This window comes from Microtus oregoni, unplaced genomic scaffold (genome assembly GCF_018167655.1).
Source record: "Microtus oregoni isolate MIOR12 unplaced genomic scaffold, Mior012 000029F_ref0000214, whole genome shotgun sequence".
NCBI classification, from domain to species: Eukaryota; Metazoa; Chordata; class Mammalia; order Rodentia; family Cricetidae; genus Microtus; species Microtus oregoni.
The window spans coordinates 10,417,103-10,436,730 of NW_024543088.1; the positions used below are offsets into that span (position 1 = coordinate 10,417,103).

A 19,628-nucleotide genomic window follows, 5' to 3' on the forward strand; every position below is an offset into this window, starting at 1 on the left:
TGCGCGCTCACACACACACACACACACACACACCCCTCCTTACCCCTGTGTGCCCGCTATCCACACTGAAAGCCCCACCCTTCAACGTTTTCTGATGATAACGCAGCAAGAACGGAATCTCCACACCAGTGAATCTTTGTAATTCAACAGAAAACACAGCAGTAGATCCCCTCCCTCAATGACTTGGATTTTAATTAATTAATTAATTAGTTGGGGGAGCGCAGGACCTCTCTATGTAGCCCTGGCTGTCCTGGAACTCGTTATGTAGACCATGTTGCCAAAGATCCGCCTGCCTCTTCCTCATTAGTGCTGGGATTAAAGGCGTGCACCACCACCCCGACTAGAGCAATAGATTTTAAAAGTATATTTCCAGTGGCACCCTTTTTCTATGCAGAACCCAAACATTTGTGGGTGTGTGTGTGTGTGTTACTTTTATTTAAAAAGAAAAGAAAGGCAGTCTCTCTGGCCAACCTTGGCCAACTCCCCCACTTCTCCCCCTGCTTCCCCTCATTCCTCAACCTCTACCCTCCAGACCCCTAACTCCACTCAAAACTCTCAAGCTTGAAAAAGAGTTGGGAATTTTAAAAATAAGATGGGGCTGGATGCAAGGTTCAGAGGAAGAGTGTTTATCCTGCACAAGCAAGATCCGAGGTCCATATCCGAATTCACAAACAAAGACAACTTGGGGCTACAGTCATTGGTTAGGTTGGGTTGAAACGAATAATACAGTCTAGTGCAAAAACTGTTCGTGTTCTGGGGTACCAAGGGGCAGACGGTACCTGGAGCGGGACTCGTGAACCTTCTCACTGCGGATAACTGGAGCCTGGGGACGAGAGGTCACAGTGGAGCCTGTGGTAGTTCCAAGCTTCTGCAAGACAGATGAAAAAAGTATCGTCACACAGCTCAGTTTGGGCACCAGAGCCTCCCAGTTGGGGCTGCCAGGGAAGCTCTGCTCTGGTAAGCAGGGCTCCACGCCTGAAGGAGTCCAGAGATGGACACCGAGTGGGCTAGGCATGGGAGGCATCATGGATGACCATGGGTCACCCTGTGTCCTCTGCAAGAGCAGTCAGGGCTTGTAACTGATGAGCCAGCTCTCCAGCCTCATTTGTTTTTTAAATGGCATACTGCAACATGCCAACATTAGGAAGAATCTGTGTGTATCAGTTAAGAAAGTAAATACGCGAATCAGAGATCGAGCCAAAGTGCAAACACCCACGTGTTTCAGGATTTAAAAGCCCTCACAATATGATTTCAGAACCCACATGGAGTTTTGGTGTCATATTCAAAAGAAACATAACGCACTGATCTAAAGAAGGTGACTATGGCCTGCAAGTGTAGACGGTGCTTGTGTAGCATGCAAAATAGCCCTAGGTTGATCCCCAGGGCTGAAAAAGAAAGGAGAAAGGGTAGAGGAGGGAAGGCTTAAATAGCTGTTTAGAGGGTTGCTTGGGTCACATTTTTCTGCTATAGTATATAAAACAATTAATGCTAAATTAAAGCGAAAGAAAATGCGTGCCCTGCATTAATCCAGGGTGAACCTACTGGGATTAGTGGCCTGGAATGCATCGTGAATAAATTCATTAGGACCGCTTTTCCTAATCCAAGAAATGTTCCAACCAACTCAGTCTGATTTTCCAGACTTGCAAATTCCTTTGTTAGAAGCAGAACAGTAAAAAAAAAAAAAAAATACCATACACCTAATACCCAAAGAATTCAGCACCAATTACGTTATGACAAAGCAGGCAGCATTTAAGCTGCATACCCCGGGGACTCCGGGGGTGAGGAGGCTGTGAACGTGTGGTCACACACACAGAGAGTGGACACTGGTTCCCGGGAATGAGGAGGCTGTGAACATGTGGTCACGCACAGAGTGGAAACTGGCCCGCCCAGGGGAACTAGGTACTCAAGTATTAGCGAGCAGATCGCCCCGCCCAACTTCTAAGTCAGGAGTCAGATCTTCCCCACTAGCACGGCAGGACTCTGTGAATGCATCTGGAACCTGTAGCCCATGCGCTGGGAAGCTAGTGACCACTGGCCGTCTCGAGACCGTGCTGACAGGCATGCTAAGGGTCCATTTTTTTTCTTTTAAATTTCTTGAGAATTTCATGCGATGTATTTTGATCATAGTTACCTCCAACTCTTCTTAACTCCTTCCAGAGCCACCCCCGACCCTTGACCTCTGTGCCATTTTTTTTGAATAACCCATCAGTTCCATTTTGCGCTTCCCATACGTTCCTGCGTGTGGAACCATCCACTTGAGCAGTGCTTCTCAACCTACAGATCTCGACCACTTTGGGGGCCCCCTAAGTATATCGGAAAACACAGATATTTACATTATGACTTACAACAGTAGCAAAACTAGTTATGAAGTAGCAACAAAAATAATTTTATGATTAGGGGTCACCACGACATGAGGAACTGTATTAAAAGGCCACAGCATTAGGAATCAAGAACTCCCGCACTAGAGTGTGGCTGACCTAGGAGGAGCCACACCTTTAATGAAAACTGGCAGTCCCTCCCCCAGAAGACATCCATAGCTCCTTAGCTAGGGGTGAGGGCTCATGAGTCTCCCTTCCCCCTCCATGCTGACTGTCACTAGATCCATCTTGTGCAGCCAGCTCAGCTGCTCTAAGTTCCTAAGTGAACACAACCTGCCATGTCTCTCTCTGGTCGGCTCTGACCACTGACTCGCACAGTCTTCCTGCCCAGAGGTGCCCATTGCTGGGTCTCAGTATCCAGGGAAATCCCCTCCGTCCTTCAGTCTGGAAACATCATGTCATCGTTTCCCTCTTCACTGTTCCCCAGAGGCCCGTACGGCAAAGGCTTGCTCCTCAGTCTACAGGCTATTGGGAGGTGGTGGAACCGTTAAGAGGTGGGGACGAGTGGGAGGAAGGCAGGCCACAGAGGGCATTCCTTCAAGGGGACAGTGCGACACAGGCCCTTCTTTCTTTTGTTGTGTAGCCGTGAATGGAGGAGGGTTTGGCTCCTCACGTGTTTCAGCCTCAGTAGGCTACCTCTCTGCGGGGTGGTGCCTGCACTGTGGAAGAGAGCTAGCTGAGGAAGCCAGGGAAACCAGCCAGTAAAACTGACAGTCAAAAGGAAGCGTGGTCTACAGAGAATGGCTAAGATATACATCCTAGCCTCAGGCCTTCAATAAATTACCCCAATCCACTCTGGACCAAGATCATTTGGCTCCAAATTTGACGATTCATCCTTCAAGATAAAATCCTTGAGACAGGGGCTTCATTGCTCTTCTTTGCTGAACACTGGAAAAGGCCAGTGAAGGACAGAGAGTCTTACCCCTGAGCAAAAATCAAACAATGGCTGAAAATGGAAGAAGTGGGAGTGGGGAAAGTGAGTATTGCCCCCACAGTACATCTGTCTACATCTGTCGATATCTAGAGACATCTTCATTTGGCACATGGAGGGCTAACAGGTAACCAGCAGATCAAGGCCAAGGATGCTACAAAGTAACCTACAATGCACAGCACAGTTCCAGCTAAGAGTTATCCTCAATGGGAGGTGGGGAGGCCACGCCTCCCGGCCTGAACCTGGGGACTGTAAAGTGCTCCACGTCTAATCAAGTGGGTTGGCGATCACTCTAACTCTTAAATCCCCGGCCCAAGAGCCACAGCAAGATCTGCAAATGAGCACGTATTCCCAAGAACCCCAAACCTCATTGCAACATCCCTTGAGGAACTTGGATGGCCCCAAACCACGAGACAGGAAGCAAGCACATGAAACAAGAAGGAGCGTGGATAGAGGTGCCAGCCCAGGAATGAGTCTACAGCCCCGGCCAAAGACAGACAGTGGGCAAGGTCTGGAGAGACAGGATCACTGGTGCCCACTCTGCCCTGCAAGCCATACAGGTGGTTCCCAAGTAGTGTTCCTAGCTGGGCACCTATGGTTCCCATGTCAGCAAGGCCAGCCTGCACTACACAGTGAGATCCTGTCACAATCCTGACTGATTGATTAATAGACATAGGCAGAAGCCAGCCTGAGCTACACAGTGCGACTCTATAACAGTTTAGATTGGTTGATGGATTGATGATAGACAGAGATGGCATATAAATCTGTTAAGTATTTGTTTTAATTTAATAAATGCATTCTTGGAGGATTTCTTAGAATAAATGTCATGGGTCCACAAACACTTTCTCTGCATCTCATTCTGCCCTTCAGCCCTGGGTGCTCACACTCAGCATGCAAGGAGATCTCTGCCCCGCAGCTGATGAGTTGCCCTGATAAATGTTGCCAGGGGAGGAGGCTATTCAAAGGGATTTGAGTAAAGAATTGTTTGATGGGTGAATAATTAGCTCTTAATTACAGTTTGTCTTTTAAAATAAAGAATTATCTCATTAACGAGGTGCCCAAGGGGACAATGGCACCCATCCTGAATTTGGACATGCAACGCGCCTGTCTGCCAGTCTACAAAATACAGCCCTAACCATGAGAAAGTGAGGGTAAAATGAGGAGAGCTACTCTTTGGTTGCTGCTGTTGGGGGTTTTTCTTTGTTTTGTTTTGCTTGTTTGTTTTAAGTTCTCTGTATATGGGTGTTTGCCTGTGTGCATGTATGTGCACCATGTGTGTGCAGTGCCCACAGAAGCCAGGAGAGGGCGCCAAATCCCATGGACCTGGAGTTATGTCTGTGAGCTGCCATTGGGTGCTGAGAACCAAGGTCCTCTGAAAGAGTCGCCAGTGCTCTTAACCTGATGCATCTTGTATACAGAAACACAAAACACACACTGCAGGGCACACAAATGCAAAACACACACTACAGATCACCAACAAAGTGAGTGCAGAAATGAAGGTAGCTCACAGCTATAATCCCAGCACCCAGGAGTCTGAGACAGGAGGATGGAAAGTTTGAGGACAGTCTGGGATACAGTGCAAGACCCTGTCTCAAAAAAGCCCAAATCGGCAAAGAAAAAGATATTGGAGCGGGGGATACAGCAGACCCAAAGAGCCAACCCAGAGAGGTCAGGGAGGATCTCCCTAGATGGAAGCAGGCAGAAGCAGCTCAGAAGGCCTGACTAGGGAGGGCACGTGTCTCCGGCAGGAGAGAGCTAAGGGCAGAGCCCTGCGCTGAAGGTTCTGTGCTATTCATAAGGATGTCTTCAAGCTTCCCCTAAAAATCAAGGCAGACTTTGACCTCCACACCTGCATGTTCTCCCGCAGCTCCTCAGTAATCACTTTCTACAGCCCTTTGTCCCCAAGATCTTATGCCAACTGCCAGGGCCCCAAAGTAGATCATAGAAAACTAACTAGCTGGAAACAGGGCTCCCTCACAGTGCCCTGGAGTGGTGCCTTGGAAGGACAGTGGCCTAGGGACACGCTCAGTGGGCCTTCCCCCAGGATGTAGACAGACCAATTGCTATCTCCCTCCCCAAAACCAGCCCTTGAAGCACCTAGCACCTTGCCCAGAGCATCCTCCCAGGCCTTGCCACGCCCCTTCTTGTGCCTCTCAGTGCACCTGGCCATACCATTCTCCTTATTCCTTGCTGGGCACTGTGCCACTCCTTGGTACATCTTGCCTCAGTTGGTAAACAGGTTTAAAGCCCCAGGTTGCAGTTCAGCACTAGACCAATACTAATAAACAATAATAGATAATGATAGTCATTATTATTCAGTGCCTAGAACCCATCCTTATGAGAGAGGTCACAAGTACTTTTCAATCTCCATCAACAGAACCCATCCTTACCTTTCTTCTAAACCCTTCCTCCGTAGGCCCTTACCCTGAGTGCTATCAGCCAATAAAATTCTTTGTTATTGTAAAGGTCACACAGGTGCTTTGCTCCTTTGCGAGAGAGTTTCAATGCAGCTGCCCCTGCAGCTTTGCTGTGATAATTGCCCCGCGTAGACTTTCTCCCGGAGTTTTACTATGTTTAAACGTGTAAGAAAAATAAACGCGGGAGGCCAGACTCCGGAAGTTTTTGACCCAATGCCTGCTAAAGTGATGCTGGCCCATTCTTCACCTCCCGTGGATCATTTCCCTGTAGGCCGTGAGGCTCGAAGGGACCCCAACACATACCTAAAGGATTGAAACAGCTAAACAGAAGTTCAGCAACTCCACTCACAACTAGACACCCCCAAATTTATTATAGCCCCCAAGTGGAAACAACCCAAATGTTCCGTGTTGTGGGCTATCATCCATCCACAGAAAGTTATGAAGTACCGACCCAGGCAACAACATGGATAGGCCTGGACAATACCATGCCAAGTGGAAGAAGCCAATCATTTGTACAAAATGTCTGGGATCCTGACAGAAAGAACTTAGTGTTCATCTGGAACTGGGGGAGTGGAGGAGAAGGGAAGGAGGAGCCAATGAGCAGGTTACATAGGCGTGAGTAGTGGTAATCCTAGAATCACAGTGATGGCTGGATAAGACTTTGTAGTCACTAAAAAGCACCAAGTTTCGCTCAAACCAATGAACATCATAGCAAGTAAATGACATTTTAAGATGCTGATGGGAGAAAAAAATCTGACAGAATGGCTAAGAGTGATCCATCACCACCAGGGAACAGGATGATGCTCTTGCCAGCAGCCTACCCTCCACATTTTTCAGTCTAAACTCTTACCACCACCCTTCCAGACCAAAAGGTGGACCCCAGCTGCAGCCGGCAAATGCTCCCCACCATCCTCAGGGGGTCCTTTATTACATGGAATGGCCATTCTGCTCTGAGAGCGTCAGGAACACGAAACGCACTCCGGCTTAATGAACACACCCAGCCTGTGCAGAGCTGTTCCGTTCCAGCAGGAACAGAAAACCCAATCTCGGCTAGAAGCTTGCATAGAGCAGTGCCAGGTCACAGAATAAAACGAAGGAAGGCTACACCATTTTGCTAACTAAGGCCACATACACGGTTTCTAGGCTTTCAGCTCCAAAGTGAGGGCAGCGTGGGAACCCTTCTACTTAGGGTGTGTGTGTGTGTGTGTGTGTGTGTGTGTGTGGTCCGGGGCCTGAGAAAATGAGATGACTTTAAAAACCGATCGAAAAGAAGATTTTTATTTTTAAAGTTTAAGAGCAACGCTTTGAAGGCGTGCTCGGTTCAGGAAGGCAGAGGCGAGCTGGAAGACATCCCCAGCAGCGTGAGCAGGAGGCTCACAATCGGCGCACTGGCATGGCCTCGTGGCTGCCAAGGCATACCCGCCAGGCGACCCGCCTGCCAGGCGACTTCCTGTGATGCTGTGGGACGTCTGGTTTTGATGGGAACGACTCTGTGCAGGTGGTGGCAGCCACCTCTTCCTTCCCGCAGATGTGTCTGGAACCACCCCTAAAGATAAATAGGTCTGGGATGGAGCCCAGAGTCCACAGGTTAAAAAAGTCCCTGAGAAGGCTGTCTGTGCTAGTCCTGCAATTACCGTGGGGGATTGGGCAAGTGCCGAAAACCTTGGCCTCGGGAGTGCTGTGCTTTTATAGGCCCGTGAGTAATTTGTTCTCCTGGGGCTAAATTGCTAGCTGGCTGCTTCAAATCCTAGGCACACAGAAAGGACGTGGGGTGAACCTACAGTGCAGAGTCACGCGCCTCAGCGCTCCTGCAACACAGGAGACCCTCCTCCTCTCTAGATGGGACAGGAGGCCGGACATTCCGCACTGCCTGAGTGAGAGAAGGGGCCCCAAGAAGCTGCAGAAGAAATAAATATGGTGCCTGGAAGGATGAGAAAACAAGCTAATCCATCCCCAAACAGCCCATGTGCCATGGACACAGTCGCCAGTGTGCCCTTTAAAGGAATCTGGCCTTTGTTATCATTTAAGCATTCTCAGATCTAGGGACAACAAATACACAGTTTTAAAAAAGAAAGTTCTGGAACTGGAGAAATAGCTCAAGTGGTTAAGAGAACTGACTGCTTTTGCAGAGGACCTGAGTTCAGTCCCCAGCACACACATGGTGGCTCACAGCCACCCTGTAACTCCAGTTCCAGGGACTCTAACGCCCTCTTCTGGCCTCTGGGGGCACTGCACACATGATGCACAGGCATACACGCAGGCAAAAACCCATATGTATAATTTATTTTATTTTAATAAAGTTTCACCAAGCATGGTGGCACATGGCTTTAACCCCAGCCCTCAGTAGACAGAGACAGAAGGACCTCTATGAATAAGGCCAGCCTAGTTCAGTTCAAATTTTCATTTTCATATATTTAAACTTTGGGGTGTCCAGTCTCTATAGAGTAAAACAAAAGCTTTATCTGTGAGGCCATTGTGAATTTCAGCTTGTCACACAAGTATGTGGAACTGAATTCAATCTTCAGCTCATAAAAAGCTAATGCTGGAGATGGGGTCAAAGACAGGAGGGTCCCTGTAGCTCATGCCAGAGACAGAGGCAGGGACAGGAGGGTCCCTGTAGCTCATGCTGGAGACGGAGACAGGGACGGGAGGGTCCCTAGAACTCACTGATCAAGCAGTCGCTAGTGAGCCCCAAGTTCAGTGAAGATTCCTTGTCTCACTCAACACCTTGGTAGAGCTGGTCACGGTGGTGCACACCTTTAGCCCCAGCCTGGGAAGCCAGAGGCAGGTAGACCTCGGAGTCTGAGGCTAGCCTGGTCTACATGAGAGTTTCAGGCCGACAGAGCTACATAGTGAGAGCCTGTCTAAAGTAAGAGTAGGGAGCAGTTGAGGAAGACAGCCACCACTTACCTCTGGCCCCCACACTCACACACACCTCACAGGCAGACAAAACCACAGAATGCCTGGGCTCTGACTGCTCCACCACGAAGCCATTCTTCCTGTCTAAACTTGGGGAAAAAGAGAAAAAAGCCCAACCAGGAAGCCACCTTCCTCTGTCCAGGAGGTCTGGATGCTTAAAAGCACCATTATTTGTTTTGCCAAAGTGTGTATACATCCACATCCTGCTTTAAGAAGCTAAAGAAAAAGAATTAAAGAATAATTTCAAGGACCCATTTTTTTAACCCAATCCTCTCCAATCTAATTGTATTAAGCCATCTCACTTCCTGCCTTTGAGCTTACATTTCTGTCAGCATATCATCCACTCTTTTTTGTTGGCCTTTACGAGGAACAATCTCCCTTCAGAAACCTCTTCAAAGGAAAAGTCAAAGTGAAATGTCACAGGGAAAGACGCCAGGTAGCCAACAGCCAGGAAGGCACCCAGTGCTCAGCCCCGAGGCTGTGACATGTTAGGACCCAGGCACAATATGGATGGACCAGGCATGGCAGTTGCCGGTAGGCTGGGTGGCTCTTGGTGGCACATTATGCCATCTGGCACCAGATCCATCCCCATTACACTTAGCTAGGTCCTGGAATCCCCACAAGAAGAGCCAGGATGGCCGGGCGGTGGTGCCCATGTCTTTAGTCCCAGCACTTGGGAAGCAGAGACAGGCAGATCTCTGTGAGTTCAAGGCCTGCCTGGCCTACAGAGTGAGTTTCAGGACAGCCAAGGTCACACAGAAAAACCCTGTCGCGAAAAAGAAAAAAAGAAAAAGAAAAAAAAAGAGCCAGGATGCTTTGCCCAAGACATACTTCCCAGATTTTCTTCACCTACAGAGAGAGAAACCTGACTAACAAGGTGTGAACCTCGCGAGTGGAAGAGAGTAGCTGTGATGGATTATTGTGTGTGACTCACAGAAAACAGGGATGAATCAAAGGTTAATCCCTTTAAATCTCCAATCCGGATGGCTGATAGTAATTCTAAATTTAGAATTAGAAATAACTAAGTTTGCAGCACGTGCTAGCACACACCTTCAGTCCCAGCACTCGGGAGGCAGAGGCAAGCAGATCTCTGTGAGTTCAAGGCCAGCCTGGTCTACCTTGCAAGTTCCAGGCCAGCAAAGGAAGTAAGACATGTGTGGCTCTGCCATCTGGGTTCCCACCAGGACACTCTGCGCTGGAAGACAATAAAAGCCACTGAGAACAAGCAACATGAGCCCTTAGCATGCCCAGACCAGCAAGCGAAAGCCACAGACACAACAGACAAAGGCCTGCTCCATCTGGGTCAGTATTTTCACAGGACTCAGGAGGAACACAGAGAAACAAAGGACAATATTGGCAGTGGCATCCTGCATCAAGGCTACTTTGTGCCTGCCTGATCATTTCTCACCCTTTCACCCCCGACAATAACATTCACCTTGGCAATAGTCTAGGATGGCCCATGACCTTGACCATGGTTCACAAGTAGTATGTGTCTGGAAGATGCCTGAGCCTTGCAAGGAAAGCAGATGTCACCAAGCAACTCTAAATCCGTCATTAATGTGAACACCCCAATTCCGACTCCCTGCTCAGGCACTGATGTAATTTTTGTTTTGTTTGGAACCCCTGAGTTTGAGCACCAAGAGACTTGCCAGAGGCGTGGACCCATTCTTGGTCTGTCCATTAATAAAGGACTCAAAACTTTTAATTGAGCTGGGCAGTGGTGGCACACGCCTTTAATCCCATACTTTTGAGGCAAAGGCAGGTAGATCTCTAGGAGTTTGAGAGCAGCCTGCTCTACAGAGTGAGCTCCAGGAGAAACCCAGTCTTGAAAAACAACAAACAAACAAAAAAACTTTTAATCGGCTTGGTTGTCAATAGCCTTCATTTCATTTCATTATGGTGAGCTGGCTGTCAAGGACTTATCTGTGCTCTGAAAATTTGAGGACCAGCTGAGGTTCACTTGGGAAAATATTTTCCTCAAAAACTCACTAACGATGGCATATTTCTGATAAAAAATATTATGACCTAAATTCAAGTCGAAATATCCTTACTTCAAAACCGTGCTGGCAGGCAGGCCAATAATCCCAGCACTCAGGAGAGAGAAGAGAGTGAGTTTGAGGCAGCCTGGGCTATTGAGTGAGACTGTCAAATGAAACAGAATACGTTATCACGATACTGGGTGTCCGGCAGGGAGGGCACATGGAATTATCTAGCACCCAGTTTGGGGTGTGAGGTTCTGAGCTGAAAACTAGGGGTTTGGGTTTACCAAGAATCAAGCATTGCCTGGCAGGACTCTCCCGGAGGCAAGCACCCTGACAAGAGAAGGACACGGACCCACATTTAAGGAGCCAATGAAGGAAGCACATCACTAACGAAGGAGACTGCAGCCATGTTAAAGAGTCCAAAGGTAGATTTAGTGTCCTTCCCCTCCATCTTCCTTAAATCCCATGCCCTTATTTTTCTCAGTAAGCTTGGGGCCATGCCCAGCCCATCTTGATGTCAGCGAGCATAAAGCTGCCAAATCAAACATGAGATAAATTTCATGTGAACAGTAAGTAACTATTTAATGAAAGTATGCCCCAAATATATCATCACTATGTTCCAAGTACTGCTAAAAAAAAATCATTTTGTAAATTATTAAAGTTATCCTAGGTACTGAGTGGCAGAAGGCTTAACTTAACCTTTGCTGGCAAGGCCCTAAAGTGCATCAGAGAAAGGAGGGAATACCAAAAACATACCCACTGCAAATTTAACTGGGCGTCCAGTATTATAACTTGATGTGTGTTGTTGCGAGCTCTGGCCCCACCCCACGTCGCAAGGCCCAGTCTCCAAGCCTGCATGCCAACTGCCTCCTGCAAAGGCACTTCCCCAGACCAAGCCAGTGATGACGACTTCCTCATTTTACAAGGGGCCCCATCTGGTGCCTGCAGGAGCCTACTTCAGCTACCCCAGAGAAACTGTAGAAGAAAGAAACGACCAGCCACACGAGGTACTTGAGAACCACGATGGAGGGTGAGGGCAAAGCGTGGGGATGAGAGAGCAGAGCTGGGCCGAGCTCCGACCAAGCAGCAGCTTCGTTTTCAAAGGGATGAAAGCCAGTGCCAAGAGTGTGCCAGGCAGGCTCATCTACGGAAATGGGGCGCACACTAACAGTTTGAGATATCACAGTATCCACAGACCCCTAAAAACTAAATACGGCCGTGAGGGACAGGTACCTGCCAGCGGAGGACTTCACCTGTGGGATGCTGCATCACTTACCTTTTCTCACTGCTGTCACAAAGACCTGACAAGAGCAGTTGAAGAATGAAGGCCTTGCCAGGCGGTGGTGGCACACGCCTTTAAGAGAGAGTTCCGGGACAGCCAGGGCCGCACAGAGAAACCCTGACTCAAAAAACCACACACACACACAAGCATAGAGAGCACATGATTTGGGGGTTAAAGTCCATCATGAAGGGGAAGACATGATGGCAGGAATGGAGGAAAGAGGGCCACAGAATCCAATCAGGAAGTGAAGAGAGGAGAATGCTGATGCCAGCCTGCTCCCTCCCCATCTTTAAAAAAAATTTTAAAGATTTTTTTTATTGAGCTATATAGTTTCCAACCCATCCATAAAGAATCTTAAATTTTATTTTCTGTAAGATTTGACTGCATATATGTATGTGCGTAGTATGCGTGGTGTGCAGTGGAGGCCAGAAGAGGGCACTGGATCACCTAGAAACAGTTACAGATACTTGTGAGGGGCTGTGTGGGTGCTGGAAATTGAACCCAGTGCTCTTAACCTCTTCCTTTTCTTATTATCCAGTCAGGACCCCAAACCACGGAATGATCAGTCCATATCTAGTGTGAGTCTTCCTTCCACATTTAAACCTCTCTAGAAATGCCCAGGCGTGTCTCGTAGGTGACTCTAGATCTTGTCAAGCTGGTGGTGGTGGAGATGACAGTCACAGATACTTGTTTGTTTTTTGTTTCAAGACAGGTTTCTCTTTGTAACAGCCCTGACTGTCTTGGAACAGGCTGGCCTCAAACTCACAGCGATCCACCTGCCCCTGCCTCCCGAGTGCTGGGACCACACCTGGCGACAATCACAGATTCTAACCACCATCTGCCACGGTAATATCTAAGAACCAGATGCAGTACTCCTTAAAGACGGGCCTCGCAATCTGACACCTGCTATAACTAAAGGCGCCGATTAAGTGAGAGTAAACCTTACCAAGCCCCAGGACTCCTGTAAGAATTAGCATTCTTCACTAGTCACCCAGTCTGCTAAGTGTGCCATCCAGACCACCAACGCCTGTGTGAAGCCCAGACAGAATCAATAGAACTGCCCACCCACCTGACAGAGCCCGTGTAAGCGCCTCCTCCTAGACAAAGGAAGACAGAAAGAAGCTGGCCGCCACCTCCCGCAGCAGAGCTGGGCACAGTTCCTCTTCCCCTTCATCTAAAGGCTGCAACTGTTCTTAAGTGGGGGGAGCGGGCATGGCCAACCAAGTAAACATCAAAGAACACCTCGGTTTTCTTACATTTATATTCAACCCACGGCCAAGATCTCTTGATCTTTGCTGGAAGGATTCCCAGAGATGCCTTGTCAAGACAATGATGAGCAGAAAGGGGCTGGGACACAAGGAAAAAGGAGAAAGGGAGGAGAGAAAGGCAGAAAGAGAGGAGGGAAGAGAAGGGATTTTTTTATGAAGATAACGCTTTAGTCTGTGGTTAAGCCCCATGTCCATTTGTTGTTTTGCTTTTCTCTTCTTTTGAGAAAGCGTCTCGGGGTGTAGCCCTGGACTTCACTCTGCAGACCAGGCTGGCCTGGAACTCACAGAGATCCACCTGCCTCTGCTTCCAAATCCTGGGACTAAAGGCATGTTCTACTATATCCACCTCTAAGTTTAAAAAGAGAAAAGACAGCCTTGGCTCCCAGCACCAGGGAGGCAGAGGCAGGAAGATCTCTATGAGTTCGAGGCTAGCCTGGTCTAGGTAGACCCAGAGCTACATAATAGAGAGACCCCAGTCTCGAACAACAAAACAAGAGACGCCTTCGTTTGCTTGCTGCTGTGAGCTGTGCTGTCTCTCACAGCACTAGGAACAAACTGAGCCTGAGACAACGGAGCACAGATTCGGCACTGAAGTACGCTGCTTACTAAACACGTCCTGACACGAAGCAGGGCAACCATGTCTGTCCCCTCCACTGGCTGGTGTCTGTGACGGTGGAGTTGGGCTAAAAGGTGAGTTTATATCTATGCTTCAAAGCCAAAGGGGCCAGTTTTTATTAATTTTCACCAGATGTTCAAGCTTAGCCTATGTATGCTCCCATGAGTGTGCCTGGATTTGTAGGACACAACTTACTACAGATGGAAGGGACCACAGACCTCTCGGATAAATAAGAGACATTTTCTTTTCTTTTCTTTTCTTTTTTGTTAAATATTTATTTATTTATTATGTATACAGTATTCTGCCTGCAAGTACACCCACGTACCATAAGAGGGCACCAGATCTCATTACAGAGGGCTGTGAGCCATCTGTGGTTGCTGGGAATTGAACTCAGGACCTATAGAGAAGCAGCCAGTGCTCTTGACCTCTGAGCCGTCTCTCCAGCCCCAAGAGACATTTTCTAACAGCAGGGAACTAGTTAATGCAACTAGCATTAACTAGCTTTTGAGATTGGGGGCTCTCATTTGCTCTGTGTCACTGCTTCTTAGGGCCACGGAGTTTCCGTTTGTCTCTCTCTGACACTAGTAAAACTGGTTGCAAATCGATCCTAAGCTGAAACTGCAGACAGAGGAGAAAGGAAGCGGATGTCTCGAAGGTCCATTTGTTGCTTAAATAGCTGGCCCTACCTCTGCTCGAGCAAAGGAGCCTGGGCAGGGAGAGCACTTGGCAGACTTGTTCAGAACAACTGAACCACTATCTCTAGCACCATTAAAAATGAAATTGAGGTTGGTGGTGGCGCATGCCTTTAATCCCAGCACTCGGGGAAGCTGAGGCAGGTGGAGCTCTGTGAGTTCGAGGCCAGCCTGGTCCACAGAGTGAGTTCCAGGACAGCCAGGGCTATTACACAGAGAAATCCTGTCTTGAAAAAAATGAAAAAAAAAAAGAAAGAAAGAAAAGAAAAACAGAGGGGCTGGAGAACTGGCGCAGCGGTCAGAAACACCGGCTGCTCCTCCAGAAGACTCGGGTTCAGTTCCCGGCGTCCATGGGGTAGTTCACAACCATCTGAGACTCCAGTTCCAGAGGAGCTGGGGCTCTCTTCTGACTTCTGAGGACACCAAGCATGCATGTGGCGCACACACATACATGTGGACAAAACATTCATACATAAAATGAATTTTAATAAAAAAGATACTTAAAAAAATGAAACAGTGCACCTGGGAAAGAGGCAGACTGAATGCCAAGTTCAAGGCTACCCGGGGCTACAAAGTGAGACCCTGTCACAGAGGGGTTGAGAAGGACATGAGAAACAATACTGAAGAGACCAGCAATGTCCTGTATCATTGTTATACACACAGCTCTGTACTAAGAGCCTGAAAGAAACCCCCTCTATCCTCAGGACCCCAAAGATGTTAGATGAGGTCAAGAAGCAAATTCCTGCGTTCGGTTCACATCGTGGCCGAAGTTGCAACCCTCCCTCTCTGACACCAGAACCCCTGCACCCTTCCTGACCAGGTAGCACCGAGTCAAAGGTGACCTCACACCTTCCTGTTAGCCCGTCAAGTCACTGCTGTGTTTTCCTTGAATTACGCAGATTTAAGCATCAGTATGAAAGGTCATAAGACACTGTGTCCAACCGGAGGACAATGGAGGTCAACTGTAAAATCCGAATCAAAGTCTCTCTAGAGGCAAGACGCAGCTAACTGTGCACAGTGCGTTCTAGCCAGGGGGGCTGAAGGTCCCTGGTCCGATAGCTCAGGTCACCTTCCCTCCAGCAGACTTGGCTCTGGTTTTTTACTGCAACACCCTCCGGTGGCCTGGCTGGAATCCAGACCCTTCTCTACTTCCACCATCAGGGTCATGGCACTATTTCTATAGGGCTTCCATTGTAGTAACCAAAGCACCTTGCTAGGGGCACCTAGGGGAACAGCGACACTAACTTCGTAGCGATGTCCCGAGGGCACGGCTCTGTCCAGTCTTGAAGAATGCACAGGGGAGAAGCAAATACCCTAGAGAGGGCATGGATCCTCACGGGGAAATTTCTACATCAGGTAACAGCTGGGACCCAAGCTTGCCCTGTTCCTCTCTGCCAACACCCACCACCCAGCCTGTGTCTGGGGAGCCAAGAACATTAGAAATACTACCGCAGGGAAGTGAAGTCTACTCCAGCCAAGTGTCCTGCTTTGGGAGAGCCTCACAAAGCAACCTTTGTGAGCAGGCGTGTCCCATGATAACATTGTCCAAAGACTTGTGACGAACTCCAAAATCCCTTGTCCTTTGCGTACCAGAGAACTACCAATATCCAGGGCCACTTCCGCTTTCCCTACCTTGTGATCAGTCATGCAAAGTTTTTTTGCTTTTTTATTTATCCCAAAACACTCTCTGGTCTGACAGGAACACTGACTTTTGGAGCTGCTAGGAGAGTCTGGGGTTTTCCTCACCACCCTGGCCACCACTCTCTGAATCTCTGATCACATCTCCAACCCTTGATTCGGCCTCCCTTCTTTGACATGCACTCCCGGCCTCAAACAGAAGAGAAAGGCTTCTTTGGAGCCTGCAGCCTACAACTTTCGCCCTTCTGTAATGCAACCCTTAACGGATTTCTGTCCAGAGAGCAGATATTGAACACGGATGGCACTGAAGTCAGACTTCTGCGCATCTGACTCCTTGCCACCCCCTGTCCTTCTGTGAACTTCAAGTGAACCGGGGGGCACACCTCGGGGCCAAAGGGTACCGCTGCTCTAGATAATGGCGCCCAGATCACTCCTGCCCAGACAAATGTAAAGGATCGTAAGCAAACACTGGAGTTAAAGGCCATGCTTTGCTTCCTGGGTACCCACACTGATCTGCTTCCCAACTGATCCAGAGTCCAGCGAAAGCAAGGAACAGGTGCAGGGACGCATAGGGAACGAGCTACTGGAAACTACCGATTTCTTCTTGCAAGGCACCCACCCAGAGAGCCAACAGTCGGTACCACAAGCAGGCTCCCATCCTGCACATGTAACTGGGAAGTGTTCTTTGTTCCCCCGAGAGCTCGCCAGAGCTGAACAGTGCCCCGTCCCTGGCTCATTCAGAGACCTTTACTGTCAAGTTCTGGAATTCTGTCCAGCTCCTAGCCCATGTCTTTGCATGCAGTGTCTTGTAGCAGTCGGGAGCTTGCCGTCAACTCTTCTTGCTGCTGTTCGTGTTGTCTGCTAAGGCGGGATAGCGGGAAATGCAGAGAATACCATGAAGTTTACCTGAAGACTCTGCTCCTCCAGACAGCTATCCCAGACCTCTCCCCTAGAGCATCAGCTAGGCTCGGCTACTGCCCAAATGCTTCCCCCCAGACCCAAACTGGGTGCATTTCCATGGGGAAAAATAAATAAATAAAAAATCCATTCGTTTCTCTTTGATGGGAGCTGTATGTATTTGATGTGTACGGTTAGTGAATAACCTTTTGAAAAATAACCATACGCTTCCTCCCCAGTGAGACAGCTGGGGACCCAGACTTCTCATGGCCTATCCCGACATTCCAACCTTCCCCCAGAGACATCCAGCACAACAGGACATGGCAGCCACTGACCTGACACCAGGAAATGCCTGGCCCTGCCATAGAGGGATAAGCGTCCAATGGTGCTTTGTTGGGCGTGGAATGCCGGGCCTGAGGCCGTTCGTTCACTTTTCCACAACTGAGATGAAGGGATTGTTGGCAGAAGCTCTTCTGGAATATTCCTTCGAGCAGCACAGATCTGGCGGATCATCTGAATAGGGAGCCGGGGCCCCATTCTCCTCCCTTATAGCCATACCTGTTGGACATTTCTGAACTAAACCAGGCATGGGAAGGCATCTAGATGGCCACCTCTGTCACTGTCCCAACCCCAGACTTCCTGTCTCTCTCTCCACCACACATGGTCACCACTGTTTTTGTCTGACACATAATTTCCCAGTGTCTCCTCACTGCCCAGTGCTCTTTGGTGGCTCCCTAATCTCAAAATGTCATGATTTCCTGATCAGGGATGGAAATCCTAATGGAAACAGTCCCCTAAAGAATCCCTTCCAAATCCCAAAAGAGGCTCTGGCCCAGAGCCGGAACACCTTGCCCCATCCATGGCCAGGGGAAAGGCAGCCGAGTCTTAGGTAGACACACACCGAGTCTACCTCACCTGCCGCTGAGAGTGAGGCGAATACCCAGCAGGCATTGCTTCTGCGTGGCCGGCAGGGTATATCAAAGGTGACCTTCCTGGATCTTCAGGTTCGGAGGCTGTTTCAAAGCACTTGAGAGCCCAGGATTTCCACGTTTTGAAAAGACCCGTTCCCCATTGGCCTTTTCACACTCAGCGTGCACAGCATCATGACAGGTGGCATGCACCACACCTCGCGGCGTCACCCTCACGGCACCTCCATCACAGCATCCTCCTGCACCTCTGTTCCGCCTGATTTTCTGTCAATAGGACACAAGCTAGCATGTTCCGGGAAGGAGAGCCTCAAGTGAGAGGACGTCTCCCTCAGATTGGCCCCAAGTCTGATTCATGGGGAATACGGAAGGTAGAGGATGCCACTCCTGAGCCAGTGGTCCTGGGTTGTCAGAGGAAGCAAACTGAGCAGGTCAGTGAGCAGTGTTCCTCCTCTGCAGTCTCTGCTTCCATTCCTGCCTTCGAGTTCCTGCCGTGCACCCCTGGCTTCTCTTGACAACTGTAGGTTGATAGAAACCTTTGCCTCCCTGAGTTGCTCTTTTGGTCATGGTCTTTATCATAGCAGTAGGAACTAAATTAGGACAACCTCCAAACACATTCAGATTGCATCCCCTGGCTGTGACCCACCCCGATCCCACCTCTGGAAGGCACGGAGGCTGTTGGCACAGCTGCAGACTCGCTGTCATGACATGCCCTTAACCCTAAATGCCTGGGGAGGTGGGTGAAAACTGAGTGCGTGGTTCCAGTGAGCACAGCGTAGATGAAGATGATTATAAACTCTAGGCTCCTGAAGGAGAGCCCACAAACCAACCCGGCTTTCTCTCAGAACAATCCACGATTAACACTTCCCAGCACACGAATGGGGTAACACTGACCAACTACTAAGGACACCGAGCAAAGCCTAAGCCCTTGATTCCCTGCTCCCCCCACCAAAAAAAAAACTCCATCACCATCCAGGACCGCCCTTGGAAGGTCCCAGCTCAACTCATCTTACAGAAGTGACCACAGGTACCAAATTATAAGGGAAAAGCGGGAATAACATTTGCTTCACTGCTGGTGATTTCTGTTTTTATAGATGGCACCTTTCTATATATTTAACAGAAACTTGTGTCAGCAAATGAATTAATGGATCAACACAACAGAAATTTGTGAGACACAGCCAGGCATGGAGTGTAAATCCCAGCACTCAAGACGCAGAGGCAGGTGGATCTCTTGAGTTTGAGGTCAGCCTGCTCTACAGAGTGAGTTCCAGGACAGTCAAGATTGTGCAGGAAAAAACAAACAAACAAACAAACAAAAAACACCCTGTCTCTTGAAAAGAAAGAAAGAAAGAAAGAAAGAAAGAAAGAAAAGACATTTGCAAGACAGCCATTGTAGAACACAACTTTAATCTTAGCACATGAGAGGCAGAGACAGGGCCTCTGATTTCAAGACCAGCCTGCTCTACACAGTGAAATCCAGCCCATCCAGGATCATGTAGTAAGACCCTGTTTAAAAAAATAGGGGTGCTGGAGAAACGACTCAGTAGTTAAGAACACACACTGTTCTTGCAGGGCATCAGAATTCAGGTCCCAGCACCCCTATCAGGCAGCTCACAACCACCTATAACTCCAGCCCCAAGGGACCTGATGCCTACACACATATACACATAAGTAAAAATAAA

At 48.8% G+C, this 19,628-nt stretch overlaps 1 protein-coding gene across 2 annotated transcripts in view; it reads right to left on the reverse strand.

Annotated features, from left to right (window-relative positions):
* Slc7a1 (solute carrier family 7 member 1) overlaps positions 1 to 19,628 on the reverse strand; it is a 69,614-nt gene that overhangs the window by 35,913 nt on the left and 14,073 nt on the right. The window contains exon 2 of one of the 2 annotated variants that reach the window (XM_041677953.1): positions 780 to 868. The exons of the other annotated variant lie outside the window; for it this stretch is intronic. The gene's annotated coding sequence lies outside the window, so the exon portion shown is untranslated. The remainder of the gene's footprint in view (positions 1 to 779; positions 869 to 19,628) is intronic. 2 annotated transcript variants of the gene reach the window in all.